General features: G+C 43.3%; 1 protein-coding gene and 1 long non-coding RNA gene across 2 annotated transcripts in view; one reads left to right on the forward strand and one right to left on the reverse strand.

Annotated features, from left to right (window-relative positions):
* LOC139049995 (uncharacterized) overlaps positions 1-25,212 on the reverse strand; it is a 159,999-nt gene that overhangs the window by 118,836 nt on the left and 15,951 nt on the right. The window lies entirely within an intron of this gene.
* LOC139049929 (uncharacterized) lies at positions 13,494-23,501 on the forward strand. Its single transcript, XR_011508661.1, has 5 exons — positions 13,494-13,917; positions 14,638-14,728; positions 17,473-17,657; positions 19,478-19,639; positions 23,444-23,501. It is a non-coding gene; the product is annotated as an uncharacterized lncRNA (long non-coding RNA).

The following is a 25,212-nucleotide window of genomic DNA, read 5'->3' on the forward strand; positions in this document are numbered from 1 at the left end:
GTATGAAGTTGATAGCTAGATGGGTGGAAAGGCCCGCAAAAGTAGCTGATGGAGGTGATGCCCACGAACGCGACTTGTCCATAGCGAGACAATGTGAGACACCAAGTGTGAGCCACACATTAGCGGCCCCCGAAAGAAAAAAAACGTGCAGTTTGGAAAGGAGTGAACGGCTAAAATCTGAGGTAGCCCATGTCACTGTGTAGGCTGCGGCAGCAGATGCCTGCGTCTCCCGATTGCTTCGCAATGCAATTTGGGCATTTTTAACGGCGACTGTCGCTGCAAATAAGTGGCACACTCTGTCCAATATGTTTCCGCTGCTGGTTCTTGCTCGTTAACCTGACCACCACGTGCGACGACGACGGTGAGCCGTTTACGAGCTCGCGTCAATGATTCCAGCGTATCTCGACATGCAAATTTTATTTCTGCTATTGCACGAGAATGTACAGTGCTTGTCTTCTGCCAATAAAGTCGCGCGTTCTGTTCACTCACTTGTGGCTTGTTTGTATGGGCGTCAGTAGAGGCTCTTGGCAATTAGAACGCACCAGCTACGCGGCAGCCAAGGCATTGAGGCATGCCGCATAGCCTGCAGGGCAAGCACGGCGCGTACCAGCGTACGCGACCGGCAGCGACCGGCAAAAAACGGCCATATTGAATTTTGCGCTAAAAAAAAATTGCACTTCCGCTTCCGGATTGAGCAACGTCATCTGGCGTCCGCCAAAGTAAGTTCCATGCACTGCCACTGCTTATTTTCGAACCACGGCGGAAGGTACAGTTTCCCTTCTCTAAGTATGTTCTTTATTCTATGGGCACCCAGTCTGGAGCATCATCAGTTTTGGTTACAGTTTCAAACACGCATTTGACAACGGATGTATTTATCGCCTATAGCCACGATGTGCTGTGCCTTCAGGCTGCCGCCATCTCCTTGATAAAAATCAGGATGACTCTGTGAGCGCTACCCTCGTTTATTTTATTCATTGTCTATATTTCTATTTCTTTGCGATTTCTTATTGTTGTTTCAAAAATCCAAGCAATAAATTTTCGCAATTGCTTTTCGCAATAGCGAGGCTCAATCTATTTATAACGCCTGCTTACACGTTTAGAATTTTTGCAGTTTTTCGACCTTCGTTAAGAAAAGTGACAGCAGTGCCGATACCTTCTTCATCACTATCTGAACTCAACAAACACACACCATTTTTAACATTCCGACTTCCCTCGCTGCTGTGTAGGCAGCATCTTACTCTTCCCCGCCATTGATAGCAGGGGATAATGAGCTTGACGCACACAAAGGCTACCAAAAAGTGTCACGGCTGCGCCGACGAAGACAACTTAGTCCAATCGATCCGTTGGCCCCTGTAACATTGCTTTTTTGTACACTGTTGACAAACCTAGGACCCGCCTATACGACCGAGTACATCTTCGTCGGCTGTGCATCCTGACGAAAACAGTGGATTCCGCGCACTGAATTTCACATCTTCCAAGGTGACCTACTAGAAGCTGACGCAGAACAACTCCATTCGATCAGAGACTGCCGTTGATTCTGTTCACTCACTCTATGTACTGCTCTTCGGATTTACTTAAAGCAATTGTTGCCCTTTTGCAATTTTTTCATTCGGCAGATACATGATCGTTCCTGCCACCATGGATGCTAATGTTCAAATCTTATCGCCGGAATTTGATAGTTTCAACTTGCATGTTATATAAACAAGTACACGTGGCAATATGGAACGTCGATGTCAAGGGGAAAGCAATCGCACGCTGTATAGCGTGTGCAACAGGGTGACGAAGTACTGATGCGTCCTTAACATCGGCGGTAGAACACTTCCCTATACCTGCCGACATCTCCCGACGATGATTTGTAACCCTCCCAATCCCTCAGTGTAAGTTTTCTGTGAAAACAAAAATTTTCCAGAAGATTCAACCTTCCTGGGAACTCAATCAAGGCCAATGTCGTCCTATGGGATTAGGGATTAGGAAATGGTTCGTCGTTGAAGGTGTTTCTTCTTACTATATACTATTCTCCCAAGTAGCCACGTTTTACCTATGAAGGCAAGATGAATTAATCCACTTAATTTCTCGGTCTTTATGAACCAAAACTACGAGCTGAACATGAGGCATGCGATACGGGGCGATAACCATAGCTGTATATTTCAATATATGCACGTGCATACAGAACACATACCCACACACACATTTACTTATATTGGGTGTTCAATGTTCAGCACGCAGAACCCGACGTAGCATATATATATATATATATATATATATATATATATATATATATATATATATATAGCCATATGAGAAGAAGCCAACAAACACTGACACCAAGGACAACATACGAGAAATTACTTGTGCTTAATCAATGAAATTAAGAACATATAAATTAATGGCAATTAAAGTGGATGAAACAACAACTTGCCGCAGATTGGAACCGAACCCGCAACCTTCGCATGTCGCGTGCGATGCTCTACCAATTGAGCTACCGCGGCGATGTTTCCCCGTCGACTTTTCTTGCGTATTTATGTGCCCTAGTAGAACCCTGGGAGTATTAGCCAGCGCCACCACTCACAGACCATGGCGGCGGACGTGGAACGTCTTTTTTGCCGCAGGTGTCACGATAACGTGATCTTTTTGACTGAAGGTGACTGGTCAATAAACCCACATATGCTACCTGAAGGCATCAATGTAGCCGGATACGAGACCGTCGTTGTGTAATGAACGAGAAGAAAGGGGGTTAACCGAGCGGCCCGAATTTTTATTAGCCACATGAGAAGAAGCCAACAAACACTGTCACCAAGGACAACATAGGGGAAATTACTTGTGCTTAATCAATGAAATTAAGAAACTATAAATTAATGGAAATTAAAGTGGATGAAAAAAACAACTTGCCGCAACTCCCGCAGATATATATATATATGGGGGGGTTCGGCACGCGCTAGTTACGCTAGAAGCCGACGATGGAGAATTGTGCGTGGTAGCTGCTGCAGAAACGAACTGTAAACGGCCGTTCGCTTGGACCGGACTGTTTGCCTTTTCCTCTCGCGACAAGCTGATGGAAGTGCTGGGTATGCATCCACCGTATGCCTACTGGTCCTGAACCAGAAGCTACGGACGCCAGTACCTCGAGTACGGCAGAAATCCATCGAAGCAGCCAAAGTAGCCACTAAGGAATCTCTAGTAGTCAAATGGGCTATCAAGAAGTTCCGGCCACACTCGTACGGACGCTCCTTCCGCGTTGTCAGCGACCACCATTCTCTCTGCTGGCTGGAGAATCTCAAGGATCCTTGAGGCCATCTCGCAAGATGGAGCCTTCGTGTACAGAAATTTGATTTGACAGTCGTCTATAAGTCTGGCCCGAAACACACGGACACTTACTGTCACTCCCGCGCCCCTGTCGAACGCACACCACTAGATACTGACGACGACTCTGGTTTTCATCGTACCCTTCCGTCTTTAAACGAAACTCAACAGCAACACAGATTCCGAGCTCCAGCCCTTGATTGAATACCTTGAAGGAAGCCGTCCACAAACCCCGCGGCAGTTCGCACGTCACTTGTCCTATTTCTACCAACGCTTTGACGTCCTTCCTATACAAGCTGAACTTTCACCCTACGGCAACCGTTTTCCTGCTTGTTGTTCTCGTTCCTCTCCGCGAAGACGTTCTACGTGCATGCCACGACGAACCAACATCCGAGCATCTTGGTTTCACGCGTACTCTGGCAAGGATCAAGCAGAAGTACCACTGGCGAAAACTCCTAATAACCGTGATGCAGTACGTCAGAAGTTGTCTACATTGGCAGCATCGCAAAGTTCCACAACTCAAACCAGCCGGTCTGCTTTACGACCTCCTTGCTCACCTTTTGAACAAGTCGGGATGGATTTACTTGGCCTGTTTCCCAAGTCTTCAGCTGATAAGCGCTGGGTCATTGTCGCCACCGATAGTTCTTTTTTTTTTGTTCTAGCTAACTTCATAATTAGCCGCAATTAAATACACGACTTCTAAAATATAATTGGATGAAAAGTGTCCAGGAGAAAATGGTAGAGCAACATGAAAACTATAGCGTTCTGGTGTTCAATGGGTGCTACAAAAAGTGTTTTTTCGATCGTGAAGAAAACCTGCGAAAAGACGCACTTTCCCTCGAGCGCCAGCCGCGCCGCTATTTTGCGTGCATTTGTGGGGTTCTCACACGCTCGGACAAACATTTTTTATGTAGCACGTATTGAGCAACAGAAGGCTCATTAACACTTTTCATCTAATCACTCTCTCTCTCTCTCTCTCATAATATTGAAGAAGCTGAAAAATTACTTAAGGATAATTATCTCATTAGGCGAAATGAAAAAAATAATTTCAGTATCTGTGCGCGACGACAAATACCATTACCTTGGTTCTGTCCAGCTACGTGGCCTTCGCATATTTTTATACTCTGGCTCAAGATAACTGAGACACGCTGTATATCGCAATATCACTGCGACCAATGGCTCCTAAACGTTACAATTTATAGGTTGGACTAATAATAATAATAATAATAATAATAATATTTGGGGTTTTACGTGCCAAAACCACTTTCTGATTATGAGGCACGCCGTAGTGGAGGACTCCGGAAATTTTGACCACCTGGGGCTCTTTAACGTGCACCTAAATCTAAGTACACGAGTGTTTTCGCATTTCGCCCCCATCGAAATGCGGCCGCCGTGGCCGGGATTCGACTGTCATCGCGATCGTTATACGAAAAAAGCTAAAAATATATCCGATACGGAAAAGCAGTGTGAACTCCCTGAAAAAGCATTTGACTTTGACAACTAAGATTATTGTAAGGATTTGGTGTTGTTTATAACCGCGAGCCTATCGTATATGAATTCAATCAAATTCGAAGGCTGGGTGCTTTGGATAGCGCCATCGCATTACAGCCGCCATGATATAATTTGTTCATGTAGCTTGTTTGCTGCTTTAGCTGAGCTGGGTAATCTCCTATATTTGTGCCGCGGCGAGGGAATGCCAGAACAGCTGCACCGTTATTGCAGATGAATCTTGAACGTGAACATTTGTGTAGTAGCACTCGTTTAGTTGCCAGATACAGCGTGCGTGAAGTTCATTTGAAGCGCAAATGACATTTCCGGAAGGCCAGAATGTGAAGTTTTTTATCGTGCCTTTTTAAGCGCGCTAAATGGCAAGTGCTATGCTTTCAGTTTTCTACTACTCACCCCTATGAATTCAATTCGACCTGCTGCGCCCTATCAGCAGCGTCTGACTGCTCAGACACTAGGGAAGCCATCACATGTTAAACACTTATACTTGCATGTCAGTGGTCACGATCGTTCGGCTGAGCCAATGACTAATCGAGTAATTTCTATCTCGTGTCGTTCTTCAACACAAGCTGTCAAAGCATGCGTGGCATCAACATAACAACTATATTAAGTAAAATGGTAGCTGTCTAAGATAACATAGTATGCACATTATTGAAACATCAGATACCGTCAACTGGTTTGACGTTTAGGTCTTCTAAAGTTACTGAATAAATAGGAGATTGCAGTGTTACGCGTATTTATACCGTTGGGCGTACCAAAGAATAGAAACTCTGGGGGTCCCCTCATGTATTGTCGATGATAATAAAATTTTAATTACATCAAGTGGTGGGATACCTGTTTAGAATACTGTATGTAAATTTTACAATCACTAAAAAAACATGCGATAGATACAAAAAAGAAATCCGAATGGTATTGCAAGAGCGTAAGAGCAGACAAGCCAGGATTCAGTAATTGTTAGCGCACCGACAGCACGTCATAGAGCCAAATGTCCAGGCCAGACTAGGAGTGTGCGAATAATTGAAACTTTCGAATTACGAATAGGACAGTGTTCTGTTCGATTCGGCCTTCCAATCTATTAGTCAGTATACGTAAGTGTTAATATTTTTCGAATGCATTTCGAATACTGCAGAACGTTTGGGTTAGGTACGAATAATCTGCAGTCAGAATTTTAGGCTGTTACACCAAGTTTTCTTATCTAATTGTTTGCTATTGAGTACAGTTCCATGGAATTTTCTTACTAAGGTACTGTCCACCTCAATTATTCATTGTGGAGCCTGTCTATGTGTGACGTTCGGTTTAACACCCTCTCGTGGGGCGCTGTACATATATTGTGAGACGGGGCTCAGGCAGCCAGCCTCTTCTTTATTCTCTCGAGTGAGAGCCCCACCACCAGGGCCAAAAAAGGTAATGATGAGTATGTACAGGTGAGAATACGAAGTGTAGGAATAATGCTCACACTAATTTCCCCGCACGCGCAAGCGGCCAGCCAGGCCGCGACTTAGCCAGAAGGGAAACGCCGAACGAATCGTTTTAGGCGCGAAACTTGAACGATCTCTAAACCACGATGGTCCGAAGAAACGTCTGCGGGAGTAACGTGATAGTTCACGGGGGATGTTTGTTCATTAATAATGTAGGGTCCAAGGGAGTGGGATTGAAGCTTCTCACAGAAATCGGGTGTACGAATGGGCGTCCAAAGGAGCACTTCCTCTCCAGGACGAAAGGAGACGTCGCGACGAGAAATGTAACTTTGCTTGCGATCTAGCTGACTGATTTCTGTGTTGAAGCGAGCACGTTGACGGCATTCCTCAAGTCTCGAGATGAACTGTTCGGGTATACTGGCCGAGGTGTTGGGGCATTGAAAAAAGCGGCGTCGATGGTGAATGTCGGTTAACGGCCATAAACTAGGTAGAAAGGTGAGTACTACGTAGTTCATTGGATAGCGGTGCTGTGAGCAAAAGTAACAAAAGGTAAAAGTTTGTCCCAGTTTTCGCGATTTACCCGATATACATTGATGCCATATATATTAGTGTGCGATAAAATCGCTTAGTTAAGCCATTTGTTTCTGGGTGATATACGCATGTCGTCTTATGAAATGTGCCACAAGCTCCGAATACTTCTGCGATCATTGTTGACATGAAAGACTTCCGGGGTCGCTTAACAGTACACGAGGTGCACCATGACGCAGCACAATGTCATCCAGAAAGCAGGTGGAAACGTCGGAGGTCGAACAAGAGCGTAGAAGAGCGGTCTCTGCGTAACGTGTGAGCTCGTCAACAGCTGTCACGATCCATCGATGACGTGCCGGCATTATGGGCAGACTACGTCTATTCTAACGATGCCAAACGGTGTCTCGGGACATGATATTGGCTCTAAAAGCCCAGAAGGAGGTGAATTCGGCCGTTTCTGCCATTGACACTGGACGCAAGAAGCAACGTACTTGGCCACAAAGGTAGACATGCCTGGCCAAAAGAAACGGCTCCTGACTTGGTGGTATGTTTTGTGGAAACCCAAATGGTCAGCATATGGGTCGTCGTGAACGGCTTCAAGGACTTGTGTGCCCATTGAACGTGGAATAATAGGCACCCAGAAATGTCCGTCGGAGTTGTAAATGTTGCGGTACAGCACATCGTTTTCAAGCTTAATTAGTCGCAGTTGTCGACGTAATCTGGCATGTGGTGCAGAAGTAGTTCAGCACAGGCGTTGGATAATGATGTTGCAGTAGGGGTCAAAACGTTGACCCGAGGCGAGCTGAGTGATGCGATCGGAAGATAACGTGTCACCAACCGCTAGAGGTAATAACGGAAGTGGCGACTTAGTCTCATCATCAAGTGGCGAGAGACGGTGAGATGTACTCGAATAGTGGCAGCGGGCAGCAAGAGAGAGCGTCGGCATCTTGATGCTTTTTCCCAGACTTGTAGACAAAGTGAAAATCGTACTCTTCTAAGGGGACCAGCCAGCGACCAACGCGTCCAGATAAATTTTTGACTGACGAGAACCAGCATAAGGCGCGGTGGTCGGTTATGATCGTGAAGTGGCACACGTAAAGATATGGTCGAAATTTCCGGATCGCCCAAAATAGTGCGGGACATTCCTGTACTCTGATCGAGTAGTTCTTTTAGGCAGCCGTTAGTGCGCGACTGGCATAGGCAACAACTCTCTCTCGTGAGGTGGTATCACGCTGTAGAAGCACAGCACCGATTCCATGGCCACAAGCGCCGGTGTGCAAACAAGTTAGTGCGTTCTCATCGAAGTGACAGAGGACAGGGTTGGTGGTTAGTACTTCCTTGAGGGCTTAAAAAGAAAGTTCGCAGTCGTCTGTCCAAGGGAAAACATTGGCCGACGTCAGCAACTTGGGCACCGGCGATGCCATGGCAGCAAAATGACTGATGAAGTGGCGGAACAAGGATTCCAGGCCCAAGAAACTTCTTGATTGTTTTTGATTTTCAGGGCGAGAGAAGCGAAGCACGGCAGCAACCTTTTCGGGATCTGGTCGAACGCCATCTTTGCTGATAAGGTGGCTTTGATGTTCTTTCTGGAAAAATGGCATTTCTTTGTGTTGAGGTGGAGTCCAGCGTTAGAAATGCACGTGAAAACTTCGTCCAAACTCTCAAGGTGTTGTTGAAAAGTTGTAGAAAAAATAACTATGTCATATAAATAGCACAGGCAGGTCTTCCACTTTAGGTCACGTAAAACTGTGTCGATCATGCGTTCTATTGTTGCAGGAGCATTACATAAACCGAAGGGCATAACGTCGAACTCGTAGAGTCCGTCTGCTGTTGCAAAGGCTGTCTTGTCCTTGTCCGCTTCGTGTGTGGCGATTTTCCAGTATCCGGATCGGAGGTCTAGACTAGAAAAATATGCTGCACCCTGGAGGGAGTCAATGGCATCGTCGATTCTTGACATCGGATATACGTTTTTGCGCGTAAACTTGCTAAGGGCTCGATAATCGGCGCAAAATCGTGCAGAGCTGTTTTTCTTGCGAACCAGCACAACATGAGACGACCAGGAACTGGACGATGGCCAAATCATGTCTCTTTTGAGAATGTTATCAACGTTATCCGCAATCATTTTCCGTTCTGCGGAAGACACAATATGGGCGGTGGCGTGCAATCGAACTGCCTTCGGATTGGATGCAATGTACTGCGACGGAAGTGCGCCCCAGAAGCTTGGATTGAACGCGAAATGAGGTGCTGTGTTTTTGGAGGAGTGCCAAAATGTCTTCTTTCTGCGCAGCGGTCAGATCGGGATTTATCGCGGCCGTTAAAGCAGTGGCAGCATTATGATAAGCAGTTGTGGCGGACAAAGGTGGTGATTCGGTGTGAAGCGGTACCAGTGAAAGAGGTTCGGTGTCAGCAGCCCATGTCACAGTAGTGCCCTGGGAGAGTACAACTGGCGAAGAAGTAGGGTTATGAACTGCGCTCGTATAGCTCCAACCAGTCTTCAACGTCGGCACCTGGAGGCCCAGCGGTGCTTCCTTCTGAGGGGTGGTGACTGTCCAAAAAGGGGTTCCCGCACGAGTAGGCGAGGTGGATGTCATGGTCTGCTTGTCTTGCGACATGGTTGAGTGCATTTGGTAGAGGCGGCGACCCGAGTGGAGCTCCAGGCATGCAGCGTAGGTGAAACTGAAGAGAGACCGGGAGCGAGAGGACGAAGGAACCGGGCAGCGCACTCCACCACTTGTGAGACGAGGTTTAGGCAGCCAGGCTCTCCTTTATTCTTTCGAGTGAGAGCCCCACCACGAGGCCCGAAAACGGTTATGATGGGTATGTACAGGTGAGATTATGAAGCGTATGCATAATGTACACAATATATATGTATATATATATATACATATATATATATATATATATATATATATGTATGTATATATATATATATATATATATATATATATATATATATATATATATATATATATATATATATATATATTATAATACCGAGACTGATCGAGTTGTCCAGTGCTGTTTATTCCACAGAAGGCAACGCCCGCAGCTCACGCGCGAAGAAGTCGAAGAAGAGGGAAGATGATGATGGCTATGTACAAATGAAAACGACGAAGTACGTTAATAGTGCCCAATCCACGTCTCTGAATACCTCCTGTAAAGACACTGTGAATAGCATTGGAGAGATCGTATCTCCCTGTCTGACGCCTTTCTTTATTGAGATTTTGTTGCTTTCTTTATGGAGGACTACGGTGGCTGTGGAGCCACTATAGATATATTTCAGTATTTTGACATACGGCTCGTCTACACCCTCATTCCGCAATGCCTCCATGACTGCTGAGGTTTCGACTGAATCAAACGCTTTCTCGTAATCAATGAAAGCTATATATAAGGGTTGGTTATATTCTGCACATTTTTCTACCACCTGATTGATAGCGTGAATAAGGTCTATTGTTGAGTAGCCTTTACGGAATCCTGTCTGGTCCTTTGCTTCACAGAAGTCTAAGGTGTTCCTGATTCTATTTGCGATTACCTTAGTAAATAGATTGCAGGCAACGGACAGTAAGCTGATGGGTCTATAATTTTTCAAGTCTTTGGCGTCGTCTTTCTTATAGATTAGGATTATGTTAGCGTTCTTCCAAGATTCCGGTATGCTCGAGGTCAAGAGGCATTGCGTATACAGGGTGGCTATTTTCCCTAGAACAATCTGTCCACCATCCTTCAACAAATCTGCTGTTACCTGAACCTCCCCAGCTGCCTTCCCTCTTTGCATATCTCCCAAGGCTTTCTTTACTTCTTCCGGCGTTACCTTTGGGATTTCGAATTCCTCTAGACTATTTTCTCTTCCATTATCGTCGTGGGTGCCACTGGTACTGTATAAATCTCTATAGAACTCCTCAGCCACTTGAACTATCTCATCCATATTAGTAATGATATTGCCGGCTTTGTCTCTTAACGCATGCATCTGATTGTTGCCAATTCCTAGTTTCTTCTTCGCTGTTTTTAGGCTTCCTCCCTTCCTGAGAGCATGTTCAATTCTATCCATATTATACTTCCTTATGTCAGCTGTCTTACGCTTGTTGATTATCTTCGAAAGTTCTGCCAGTTCTATTGTACCTGTAGGGTTAGAAGCTTTCATACATTGGCGTTTCTTGATCAGATCTTTCGTCTCCTGTGGTTGTTTGCTGGTATCCTGTCTAACGGAGTTACCACCGACTTCCATTGCACACTCCTTAATGATTCCCACAAGATTGTCGTTCATTGCTTCAACAGTAAGGCCCTCTTCCTGATTTAAAGCCGAACACCTGTTGTGTAGCTTGATATTGAATTCCTCTATTTTTCCTCTTACCGCTAACTCATTAATCGGCTTCTTATGTACCAGTTTCGTCCGTTGCCTCCTCAGATCTTGGCTAATTCGAGTTCTTACCATCCTGTGGTCACTGCAGCGCACCTTGCCGAGCACTTTTGGCTATCCCGCTTGCGGAAGAAGGTATTCATTATCCGCATATTATTCTGTTCTGCATACTCTACTAATAACTCTCCCCTACTATTCCTAGTGCCTATGCCATATTCCCCCACTGCCTTGTCTCCAGACTGCTTCTTGCCTACCTTGGCAATAAAGTCGCCCATTAGTATAGTGTATTTTATTTCGACTTTACCCATCGCCGATTCCACGTCTTCATAGAAGCTTTCGACTTCCTGGTCATCATGACCGGATGTAAGGGCGTAGAACTATACAATCTTCATTTTGTACCTCTTATTAAGTTTCATAACAAGACCTGCCACCCTCTCGTTAATGCTGTAGAATTCCTGTATGTTACCAGCTATATTCTTATTAATCAGGAATCCGACTCCTAGTTCTATCCGCTAAGCCCCGGTGGCACAGGACGTGCCCGCTTTTTAACACTGTATATGCTTCTTTTGGCCTCCTAACTTCACTGAGCCCTACTATATCCCATTTACTGCCCTCTAATTCCTCCAATAGCACTGCTAGACTCGCCTCACTAGATAACGTTCTAGCGTTAAACGTTGCCAGGTTCATATTCCAATGGCGGCCTGTCCGGCGCCAGTGATTCTTAGCACTCTCTGCTGCATCGCAGTTCTGCACTGTAAAAAATTTCCGTAATTTTACGGGGGATTTCTGTCATTATACGGAGAACTGCAGATAAAAATACGGAAAGTATGTCATATTTCAAAAATATGGCAAAATCTGCCGTTAATATACGGAAAGTGCTCTCCGTATTCAGCTTTACGGACATTTTCACTGTAATCATATAACGGCTATACGCTGTTTTGGACGAAACAGAGAGAATTCCGTATTTTTGTTATGTGAACATCCGTATATTGTGAGAAAATTTAAGCTGTCTGAATGAGCGCTCGTACTCATAAAGTTTCAGCTAACAATACTTTATTGAACACGCAAACTGTACGCATTATGAAGTTGCGTACAAAATGTGAGAGCTAGCCTTCTACCAAAAGCTGCAATAACAGATCGTATAAATATATATACGCATCTTCTATTCCGGTCGCAGTTTGCCGCGCATATGGGCTTTGTAACGCTGATCATATGCGCAAATATATGCGTGTTCTCGCAATGTTCTCAAATTAAGCGCTTTGTAGTTAATAACGCAGCATATATGTTTAAATGAATGAAGAGCAGCCGGGGACATACGCGCATACGTAAACAAGCTTGCGGCACTCAGGTGCTGGTGCACTGGGAATGACATTGGTGCTCTATACGCCAAAAATTGTGCGCACTCTAAATCAGTACCGAAACGCAGGGAGTGGTATAATGACCGTAACTGCGTTTACATTTGGCAATAAATGGTCTCGAAGGGGACTGGCGGCCTATAGATCCAAGTACAACGGTCGGAGGAAATTTTCGAATGCGGCAAGCAATTAACCCAAGTGTCAAAGGGCACTGCTGAACTGCAATGTAGTTGGTTGAACTCATTCCCATGATATTTACAAAATATCTCGTCTCTGACAATAACTGCCCATTCATTGAGACAAATCGATTACGCATAATCTTCACTGTTCATGTGTTAATTCTTGCGGTAAGATGTAATCGCAAACATTTGGCGCTTCATCTTGAAACAAGACCGGTAAGCGTGCTCGTTCTTGTACGGTAGAATAAAGAACGCGAACATGCACCGACATGTGTGTAAGCTACTGGAAGGTGACTGAAGATGAAGGACCTATTACCGTGCTAGTACTGTGTATACTGTCAAAAAGAAGAAAAAATATTTCGGAAAGAAAGAATGCCCAGTGTCGAGATGTAACGATTCAAGCTTTATTTCTTTTTGACCTAGAATGCAATACCATTAGTTCCACGTGCTTTATGCATGGGTAATGTTATGACACAACTCATTATTTACCCGTTCATTACATGCACCAACCAGCCCAAATTATCCCTGTACTAGAGCTTATGGACGCATCGCAGTGCACTGCTTTGCACTTCATTATAGCACAGGGGTTTGCAATCGCCAGTAGCGAATGCTTTGGTTGACCTCCCTGCCTTTCTGCCTTTTGAATTCTCTCTCCCTTTGTATAAAACGCACGAACTTGTGGGAGAGAAAGCGTTCTCCTCTTTTAGAATTCAATTAATTATCAAGCAATTATATTGCAATTCCAGTAACTAGAGCAGAAATGCGAAAACGAAACCGATTCTGTTCGGTTCTCCGCGCTCAGAGTGCGGCACCAGGGGGCAGCGCGCGCTGCGCGTCCGTTAGGAGTGGCAGACGAAGATGCACATGTGTAGTCAGCCGGCATTTTTCGAGTCGTGTTGTAAATGTTGTTAATTCGCCGTAAATATCTCTTGATTTGTACTCAAGGGTGGAGCAAGACCCCAAGGAAGAGAGATTGACGCATCGGGAGCGAAGAACAGAAACGATGGATGGTTACGCTGCTTGGGTCTCGGCACGTTCGAATTGGCAAAGTTCCGAATTTGTTGCTGTGTTGTGTACGCTTGTGCGCTCGTTATTTGCCGTCATCGCGCGGAGATATTTGCGCTGGATGTCTTTCACTTCGTGTACAAAACTCTGCTCGCTGCGGCATCGAAGAAGTTGTCCTGTGTTTGGGTGCACGTATGCGCTTGGACACGGATAGCCTGCTTGCTCTCAACGGGTGTTCAACAGTCTACGCGCGCTCGTAACTTGCTCATGAGGTAAGCCCATTTTAATCTTATTTGGTTTGCATACCGTAGGGGTTAAAATGATGTGTGGTAAGCCGGTGTCGCGAACAGAAATATTGTTTCAAAAGACCACTATGCAACGTCTTAGGGCAAAAATGATGCATGAATGGAGAAAGGGATCAACCTATCTTTTCAGATCGATTCCAGTCGTAGCGCGATTGGCTCGATCGCAATTTCCGTGAGGTACTTCTAACCTTTTGTTCACTCGCGTTAAAAGCGTAGAATAAAACTACGTTCAGTTGAGCTCTTGTATTGACGCTTGTATTGGCTTGAGAGCATACTGTATCCGATACAAGAACTTCTGTTAAAATACGGAAATAAACGTTCGAGGCAATAGCAGTCGCTCACTACCTGTGATCGTTACTTTCTTGCTTGGGTGCACGTTTTAACAGTGACCAGAAAAAAACGCCTTGCTGCACCGTTTGCGGTGCAGCAAGACGTGTTCCTTCGAATGATGTCTGGGCAGTCAAGGCATTCGTGCCACTAAGCAAGCAGTAAACGGGGTATCAGTGCGAAAAAATTTGGACATACAAGAGATGCGAATGGTATCATCATAGAATCGTTTATTTGACGAATAATTCAGTTGTATAACTAAAGCGGAGAGTGGATATGCATGAAAGTCAGATTGTATTGATACTCAGCAAAAACAAGGTAACTTATCATTACTAATCAATCCTTTTCTTTTACTGAAAGGCAAGTTGCTGTTGTGCTGTAGCTGAGAAGAGGTCTGCTGCCTGCAATGGGTCCATCTCTCTCAAGTTATTGCAGTATTATAGCTCTCAAGGTGAGTGGATTTTTTTTTTCTCATAGCTATTTGCCACCTGAATCATGACCGTTTACTTAGCTGTGTAGGTGATCACTGTTAGTGACATTGGAGTGCTGGTGGACCAGCACTCCTTTATGATTGCAACACATATGACAGAGTGCAGCTGTGGCAGTATGCAAAGGTGTTAATCTATAAGCCAAATTAGGTTCTTTGAGGTAATATGTTAATATATTGATGACATTGGATTGTGGTCTAGCAGGCAAAAATGCTAAACAAAAAGAAATTTTAATTTGCACTTGGTAAGATGTGCAAGCAATTGAGGCTGTTATACATGAAATGGGACATTTGTAGATGTCTTCTACAGTGCTGCAGTCCTGAATTGTTTCAGAGTTGAGTGATACCACTATAATTTCTCTGTAGAGCATGCAGCACAGTTTAGCATTGGGAGAGGCTGGCATCAACAGGCGCTACTTACTGTGAAGTTCAAATGAGGTGTTACTGTTAGGGTGACTATGTATAATTTATGGTTTAATTCTAATCTTGTGTCAGGCAGACATAGTTTACCAACTTGGTTAAACAATAGAGATGTAATATCTATGTATACAAGTATTACCCATTCATTTATGCCATTTAGACAATGGCAGAAATGCGTGGGTAATACTTGTGTACATAGACAATACATCACTATTGTTTAACCAAGCGGTGCCCCTGCATGTTAAATTTTACAGGGCTATTATTAAGTAATGTCAGCTTTTGTTGTAACATTAAGGCACCTTTTATATTATTACAGATTACCACCATTGTGCACCATCATAGTGTCATATTTACACTAAATGTATTTGACTTTGCTATAAAACCTTGCACAGCGGTGCATCATGAAATTTTTTTTTATAGTTTCTGGCCTCAGAATGCACTTCACGTTATATTCTTGTTTGCAACAAGACTATAATGCAGGTTTCTCTCCTTATGTTTTGTGGCACTTCATACTGCGGCGAGCTAAACCACTGGGCAGCAATACTGGATACGCTACTGCGTGTGGAGCTGTCTTCAAACACACAAAAGGAATACATCATTGCTTTTTTAGCACAAAACAACGGACACAAGAAAGACGATAGAACAAGGCGCTACTCTCAACTGACATCACTTTATTGCGTCCCTCCTTTGTAGACAGCAGAATCTAGAAGAACATGGGCTGTGAACACCATGTGCAGGAACCACCAACATCTGGTCAAAAAAGCACACTCATGCGACAGAATCCAAAAAAAACTATATTGAGCACTTTACAAGGTTAAAGAAAGCACACTAATGCACTGTGACCCCAATGACTGTATGAAGAAAACTTCCGATAACTCTCTGGCGGTGGTATCACGGCTCTTTTTTCAAAATCGTAGCATCACGAAACATTGCGAACCTAAGCGATCCATACCAACAGGCACAGGTTCCCATTTGGCTCAACATTGTAAAATACGGAAGTGCAAAGCCATGTTTCGTGATACTACGATTTTGAAAAAGTGCTGTGATACCGCCGCCTGAGAGTTATCGGAAGCTTTCTTCATACAGTCATTGGGGTCACAGTGCATTAGTGTGCTTTCTTTAACCTTGTGCAGTGCTCAATATGGTTTTTTGGATCCCGTCGCATGAGTACGCTCTTGTGATTGGTTGTTGGTGGTCTCTGCGCATGGTGCTCACTGCGGATGTTCTTCTAGATTCTACTATTTATAAAGGAGCGACGCAATAAAGTGATGTCAGTTGAGTGTAGCGCCTTGTGCTGGTCGTCTTTCTTGTGTCCATTGTTTTGCGCTTAACAAAGTATTTATGGATTCACACCAACTAGCCCGCCAACACATTGTGTTGCGGGCACTTCTGAAGTACATTCTGTCCAATAACCTTGGTGGCATGGAAGCGCCGTCCACTTCTATGCGTTGCTTTCTGTTTCATTGTGGCATCACATCACATTATAATCATAATGTGTATGTACTTTTTCCAAGAGACCCATATTCCTATCCTTGTGTTATATTTGCTGTCGCATTATTTATGTGCAAATGACCAGTGCTCCAAGCTCCATTTTATCGCAAAGTAAACTACTGGTACCTAAACAGTTCTGTATATCAGAAAACGAAAGCTGAACTGCCGAACAGTACCAAGCCTTAGTGCAGTGTCAAGCAGTCAGATTTTATTGGTCATGCAGAGGTGCACAGGAGAGCTCTTTATTACTTGCTGAATAATTAAGCTGTGTGAAAACTGAGTAATTATGTAGCTTCAACCACATGCTATTGGTCATTGCTCCTGCCCTCATCAAATGTAGAAGATTATCACGGCATTTCCTATTCTCTTTTTCCTTATTACAGTGGGATTACTGCATGCGTAAGTAGGAAACGGATCACATAGGCAATCAAAAGCCAACATTGTGTAAACTTGGAACATTGATTGTACAGTTTGATGACCCAGAATAAGTAGAAATACACCATAAATGATTGACAATTAACTTTTACTTGACACAGGGCTAAAGCATACAGTAAGCATACTGTATGCTCATACGGTGTCACATCAATTTAAATTTTAGTGTAGCTTTACAGTGTACGCTTCTATTGTTGCATTCTGTCAGAGGAATGGTAATGTTTCGCGTGTATAGCAACTAGACTGTCTATATACAGTAGTAAAAATGTGTGGACTGTATTTTTTAATGATTTGATAGAATGTGTAGCACAATAAAGCCATACAATCAATGCGCAGTGATGTGACTTTCTCTGCACATGTTGCAGGTTCAAAAAAGTATGGTGGAAGCTGTTGCCAAGGTTCCGACCAGAAAAGACAGCCAGTATAAAAGGGTTCACGCCACTGATCTCTGCTACAGGGGATGAACAGCACATCAAGCGCCCTCGACTGAAGCCGGCCTTGTCCCGGAAGTTGGTGCTTCACAACTTTGCGGCAGCACTTTGTTGCACGGGTGTGTAGCATTTCTTCCCCTAACATGCCTGCCTGATGTGCCATAAAATACCCAAGCAGTGTTTCGAGGTGTCCAGAATTTTTCCATTGTAGTGTCTACAGTGTCGCTAACATAAGTGGCGTGCAATGGAAACACTGGTAAATCCGAAAAAACTTGATGTAAGAGAACACTATCGTATACGGGTTCCGATTGTCATGCTTACCACTACATGCTTACCAGACATGTAGAGACCTCCTAAAATGTGAAAAACCACAAAGAAAAGTTTTTCGGCAGCAATATTATCTGATCGCACGCACTAGTTAGTCCACCATATGCCCTGCTTCCAGGACAAGCGACTGCATGACATCGCATTTCCACTGGCTTCACCTGCATCCGGTGCGGTGTGCTGCATCCAGCGAAACATGTTAGAAATCAGTGGTGCACAGTGTTTTCTGTCCCCTTTCTCGACGCCTACTGAACACATGTTAAACTGTTTCCAAAGCAGACAAACAGAGGGAAAGGGTTCTGAACACATTGCATTTTAAAGTGGCTGGTACTGGGTAACGCAAGTACTGTGGCATAGTATATTTGCACCAGGCAACCTGGGTGCCAGAAAGGCTGCTGTTTACTTGCAAATGGCCAACATATTGTGAGCATGTTGAAGTTCTTTTTTTATTCTCATCGCTTATTTAGCTAACGGAGACAGCTTTCACAACTGAAGAAGCCTTGGAAGCATGAAACACTTCACAAAACCAGCTTCAATATATCCTGTCTGCATCACAATTTCATGGCTGCATGAGTGAACCCTCTGGTTAACATGTAAGAGAGTTCATGATGTTTGCCATGCATTATCCACTTTATTTACAGGTCAACCCTATCTTGAGATTTAAGCTGATGTTGCGTTTAGAGAAATTATGGCCGAGAGCCAGCTTTTGAGAATACAGATTGAGCTTGACAGATTAAACACCAGAACAAGTCGTTGAGGATTTCAGATCAAGAATCTTCAAAGGCCAGTTCATTTAGTGGTATTAATATTCTGCTCGAAGTTGTTGATTGTTACGTTCATATGGTGCCCAAGCATTGCGGTAACAACTTCACTTGGAGTACATAGCAAGGGTGTATTCGATGTAAGCTGCTGGATTTTTTTCTGTGTTTTCAAAAACTGGTTTCTTGTTCAGTTTAAATTTTCAAATTTTGCATTGTTTATTAGGTGTTGTGTCTTGTTTCCTTTTCCTGCAGCTTCTTAGTTAAACATCTGAATAGTGAACACAACTTGACCTTTTGCTTGATTGCCTAGATTACATGCCCTCGATGCAAAACAATTTCACTTCAAAACTGCTTGTACCATACTGAAAGAATAACTTGAAGCAGCCATAGCCACCAATAACACGCAAGAGATGAATATGAAAATTTTAATATTGTTTTTTGATCTACAGTGTGTCTTAACTATCATGCACCAAGATTTAGAAATATGTAAATGCGATGTAACTAGACAAAATGAAGGTAATGTTTGCCATCGCTTGGAGATACTCTGATTATATTGTGCATTCTGCCTAATTACATAATTCTTAATTAGTTATTAAATATCTCAAATAATTAAATGAAATGTGTCAATGAAAAGTTGTAGAGCAATATGAAAGCCTCCTGATACATTTTTTGTTACTGTTACTCATTGTGTGCTACATAAAAGTGTTTTTCCAAGGAATAAGCCTGCGAATACACATAAAGTGTCTTGAGTGGCCAGTCATGTGTCAGTTTTGTGGTGCAAAGCCACGAATACAACTTAAATGGGTTCTTTTAAGAAAAAGACTTAGCTCAGCAAATTATCTTTCTTTGTGCAGCCTGTGGAGACAAGGTTTCTTAGACATGGCCGTGGCCCTCAAGGAAGATGCCGAGGCCACAGGCAGTTCCTCCAGTGACCGTGAAAAGGTCCCCTGGGGCACAAGTCTGGTTTGGCACCCCCACCTTTCTCCTGCAGCTTTTCTGTCTACTTAGCTAACCAGGTGGGTCAATGATGGCAAAGGGAAAAAAGAATCAACAGCATCAAACGCAGAACTTGCTCAAGCTCAATGCATTTTTGGTGTGAAGTTTTTCCCTTATCATTTATCAAAAAACGGGTAATAAGTATATGATATGGTCTTCATACGGACAGCTCTTTCCCACAGAGAATTAGCAGTAAAAAAAGCAGCTTATGAAGGCTTGAATATTAGCTAGGATGATGTGGCATAGATAGGATAATGATTATGAATGTTTCTAATGAAGGTAGTGGTAGTAGAGTGAATAATCAGAGTTTATATATAGATTGAAAGACATTTCGTTCCAATGCCAGAATTTTAAATCATCCCAAATAATTCTTGCATTTTATAGTCTTCATTTTATAGTTCTTGATGCTTGCTTCTTGCTGACATCATTCTTATGCTCCATAATTCACCTGTTATAAATTCCCTATTTCTCCCATTCAAGCAACTTTACATTCATCATAAGAAACCTCGTAGATGAGTTCCAGAAACTTGCTGATGAGATTAGGGGGCGGCGTGTACCCCAGGCTGAGATATGCATTCAAGAGCCTCATATCTTGCAAATGTTAGAAATACTCCTGCTAAGCAAGTTCTTGGTGTCATACAAGGTTATTTGCGAATACGAATTTGCCTAAATTTAGAAAACAGTCAATATAAAACATGTCAAGCGATATCGCTGACGATACACACACATTCCAACTGAACTAAATACAAATAAATATAGCACCAAATGCAGAATCATTGGCATGATGCCATTCTTTCAGCGGATTGAAATCTGTCCTGCATTGTAAATCTGGAATCCTTCATAATCCAGACTACTAAATATTTATGAGGGTTGTAACGTAAAATATGCATGTATTTATTCCTCGTTTCTTTACTTTAGGACCCGATAATGCTTAAACAGCAGTGAAAGAACTGAGATCACAGCACCTAATACTTTATATTGCTCCAGAAATCCGTTTCTCTGCCGATCGCAGCATTCGACACTAACAAGAAGGCACATAACACTTAGGGTGGTGCTATTCACTTTGATTGTTTGGGAACGAAACCCGTAATGTACATGTTATGGCCCTACGTGTCATTACGTTTGAACAACAAAAAGGTAGGGGGTTTGCATTTTGCAAAACTGCATGGAGGTTTTCACTGTGTGCAATTAAAATTAGGAACCTTCCCAGCTCATACTAAATGCATTCTCCAAAGCTTTAGGTTATACAGGTGCACTACTTTACACAGAACACACTCTTTTCCCTCGTCACGGCTCACACTCTTAGGCAGAGTTACGCCCTTTGAAGTGCCCCTTCTTCCACACAATGATAATTGTCATCTGCCTTTATGCATTTCCTTTCTTTAACGCTGCGAGCCCTGTGCTTTCCAGTAACGAACGGGATGCGTGTTATCAGCATGATAGCATTCCCGACAACAAAGTAGCGGGCGTGGCGTCTTCAAGAAAGGAAACGCATCAAGGCAAATAACGATTATTGTTGTGTGGCAGAAGGGGCACTCCAAAGGGTGTAACTTTGCCTAAGAGTGCAGGTGGTGATTCAGATTCTTCAAAGGTGTTTCATTGTATGGGATGGCACATCGCGCTTCACTTATTTGCAGAATATTGCATTCCAATTGTGTCATATGAGATAAATCCATTAGAGAGCTTTAGCTTGCCCTAAATTTATTACAGCTGTGTACTGGTAAACTGGCCGCAGCTTGCAGTGCTTGTGGAAAAACAATTGTAACTGCCATATTATATGTAACTGCTAGTGCACAGGCATCGGCAGCAGCAATGGTTAGGGTACACTTGTTTCTTCTATTCTGGGGTATGCATCCTCCACCAGAAAGTAGTTTTTTTCGTCTTCCTCTTCTACCATATTGGAATGTGAAATGGGGTGTAATTTGTAGGATATACTCTTGCATAAACTTCATGAGCATTTATTCTTGTCTGTGCCACAGATCATTGTTGCTACCACTGTAAAAGAAGGGTGCCTGTTTACAGCACCCATAGGGAACAATCTGTGAATCTTTAACGAACAGTAAGGATAATGAATAATCGAATAATTTTTAGTAATTAACAAATTTAGCACTCTTTGCTTTCCACTATGGTGTTTTTCAAACTCTAATGTTGGCACAAGGTTTGAGTGCAGGATGTCATTTTGTGTGAAAGAGTACACTTGTGTGCATAACACCTCATCGTCAACATTCTGCTGCAGAGAATGTCATTAGCTTTCATATGCATTGGTCACTATCTCACAAACCGGTTGCTCCTTTGTTAGTTGGAATGTAGCATTTATGTAAAGCACATTTGATGTTCTAACAAAAAGCATTGTGCCCTCTTATCCCCTAATTCTCCTCACTTGATGCCTAGTGTTGTAATAGCATGGTTGACACCATGAGAGTGAGTGTGGTGAATAATTGTGTCTGGTGGAGTAGGGGGTGTACGTTAACTTAAGGAACTTTTCCAGACGACTTGAATCAGTATTGTGGAATGCTGGTTTTTTTTGCAATCACTGTTACCAAGTTTCACTTTGGTTGTGGCAACAAGTATAATGTAGTTCGCTAGCACTCCTGCCAACACATATAATGTGCAGGCATCTGTGTTGAAAAAAAGACCAGCTAATGGTTTGCCAGGAGCTAAGGTCCATTTACACCATTAAATTTTGAACTTACACCGGTGCAAATAACTGGTGAATGAAAGCACACCCAGGAGAACTGAAGCAAGACCGCGAGTCGGCCTAGTTGGAACAAATTCATCTTGAAACTTATTGTGCGCAACAAACAGGGACGAAGAATAGAAGAAACACAAGGGCGAGCGCTTAACATTGTGTTTCTTCTATTCTTCGTCCCTGTTTGTTGCGCACAATAAGTTTCAAGATGAGCAGGAGAACTGACCATAATATTTTCTTTCATTATAACACCGCTGAAGCTTTGAACTGCATTTGAACTGGCTTGTTTAAAAAATGACCCATTTCCTTGTTCAAGTAAGACAAAGGTTCCACAGGAAGACAGAAACTTGAAGCCGTCAACAGCAGCATGAATATAAACAGCACTCGACGTTTTGCAATCTTGCACCTGGTTATATTATCCATCCCATTTTTTTCCACAGGCTGTTCTTTACTGTTTTATGGTCATATCCAGTTTAATTTTAATGTTCCTATTTTTTAATATTTGGTTAATATATATTTTCTTCATCGGCTTTCAACCAAATATATATTCATAATGCGCCTTCATTTACCACTTGCAGTGATCCTAACCAGATGCATCTTGATACAAAATTTATTTTCCTTAATTCTTCGTTTTCCTTTTCCAAAAGTGCAAACTGTTTATCTTGATACCTATTTTGTCTTCTGGGAAGATTAGGTCTACTGGATTAATGACTGCTTACATGGGTACATCGTTTTCTGTTTTGGTCACCCCTACTCTTGGCAAGTACTGACAGCATCGCTCATACCCGCTCCATCACAATCACCACTGCTGAGCACACCCTTCCTTCCTTTATTTTAACACTTTGACTTCTCTTGACCTATTATACGCGCCAGTTACTTCTTCCCCACTGAGGCTAGGGCCCAGTGAGATATGCAAAATCGAAAACAACACAGCCAAGAAAAACATTTGCTACCCTAATGACAAGCACCTATGTCGAAATGTTGGCTACAGCAACATCCCTTGTTCCAACAATGTTGATCTACTTACATGTTTTTCTAACACAGAAGTTACTGCTTTGTCGTGTTCTGTGATTAAACTTTCTTGCCGCTTTCTTTAGGGTGGATATTCACGAATACTATTTGTTTCTCCTAACAGCAGCAAGTTTATCCTTGCAAGCGTTTGGAGTCAAGAACAACTTTCACCAGGAAGAAGTGTAAGACGAGTGATTGAAGAAAATAAAGTTGCTTCTGTGATCTAAGAACTTGAGGACTGAAATGTTGCACCTTTTTGTATATATGCTATGCAGTGCATTCATATCACAAAATGCAAAGTGTTTTATCTCTGCAGCCATGTCAGTGTGTTGGCAAGACAATTTTCTCAATGGTGACCTGCTGCTTTGACTATGAGCTGCCTTCATGACATTTGCATTAAAGGAGATGTACTATCGTGGACAAAAGTACCCTGGAAGTGCGAGCGTTGACCAAATTGCATTTCTGCTCAAGACCGCTGAAAACAGTGGGTCACGTACGCACATTCCGAACGCAGATGGTGGCACGGCTGATCCCAGCAAATAGCACACCAATGAAATTCGGTCGACTCTCGCACGTCCTGGGCAATTTTGTCCCCGATGGCACATTCTTCGAATGGATATGCTCTGCAAGATGAAATACGGGAAGCACCTGTACTTTAACGGATATAGTACAGATTTAGCATACGGAGTCTTTCGTTTTCTGAATACGGCAAGCACCTGTTTTTTAACGGTTATAGTACAGATTCAGCATACGGTGTGTTCCGTTTTCTGAATACGAGAAGCACCGTACTTTAACGGTTATAGTACAGATTCAGAATACAGAGTCTTCCGTTTTCTAGATACAGAAGCACTCGTATCTTGTATTACGGTCTCTTTTTTTACAGTTGTCCGTTCTACGGAAATGACCGTTCTTAATTTACGGAAGAGTGTTCGGTCACAAATTACCAGCAAATTTTCTGTAAAGTAAGGCAAATTTTTTTTACAGTGTGGCCGCCGCCATGGTCAGTTGCTTCGCAGCTGCTGGGGACTGAGGGCCGGGGTTTGATTGTCGTGTTCATATAGGAGGTTGTGGCCAAGTACTGCACCAGGGTGGCCAATCCTGCTCTGGTGAGGGAGTGCGTTACCGGTTTTGGTCACCGGGATCAGGCCACTCTCCAGGCCTGTTTGTGCAATTTTATCAACACGCGGATTTTTTTTAATCCGGTGGAAAATTGCCGGCACCGGGATTCAAACCACGGACCTCTTGCACGCGAGGCGGGTGTTCTACCTCTACGCCACCGCTGCAACTCTCATAATATGTGGGGCTATATAATCACTGGACCATTTCCTCCTCCACTGCAGAACATTTAATTCTGAAAGACATATTTAGAGCAGCCCTATTACGTATGGGCCTTCCTCTCTCGACGCCCGAAAGGAAGTGTGTCAGATTGTGCTGAGTACGTCATTGTTACTGGGAGATTCTCATGACAAACAGCATTTGTTGATTATTCACACAACATTGCATTACTTTTATAATACATGTATACCACATTCATCACCATTGGCAGCACCACTTTTCAAGAGCAACGAACGAAAGAAAAATAATTTATATCACTCATAAAAAATATAGCAAGAAAGAACCTAACGTTATATTTCTATTGCAAAGCATGTTCACTCTCCCCCTCGTGGGCACGTCCCATAAGTGCAAAGAAGAAGCGCTGCCGCCCCCGCCCCCTTGTAGCTATTGTAGGTTACTTTATAAATAGTCTTTTGTGTTCGATCCATAGTTCCCGAAACAGTTAATGGAGTCAGGCGCTCCCCGTCCTCGCCACGGAGCTCCGCAGCGGCTGTACCATCCACCTTTCCACCATGGCATTAGTGTAAGTTACAGTTGTCCATCCCCGCGACCGTGGAA

This window comes from Dermacentor albipictus, chromosome 9 (assembly GCF_038994185.2).
Source record: "Dermacentor albipictus isolate Rhodes 1998 colony chromosome 9, USDA_Dalb.pri_finalv2, whole genome shotgun sequence".
In the NCBI taxonomy this organism is placed as follows: domain Eukaryota; kingdom Metazoa; phylum Arthropoda; class Arachnida; order Ixodida; family Ixodidae; genus Dermacentor; species Dermacentor albipictus.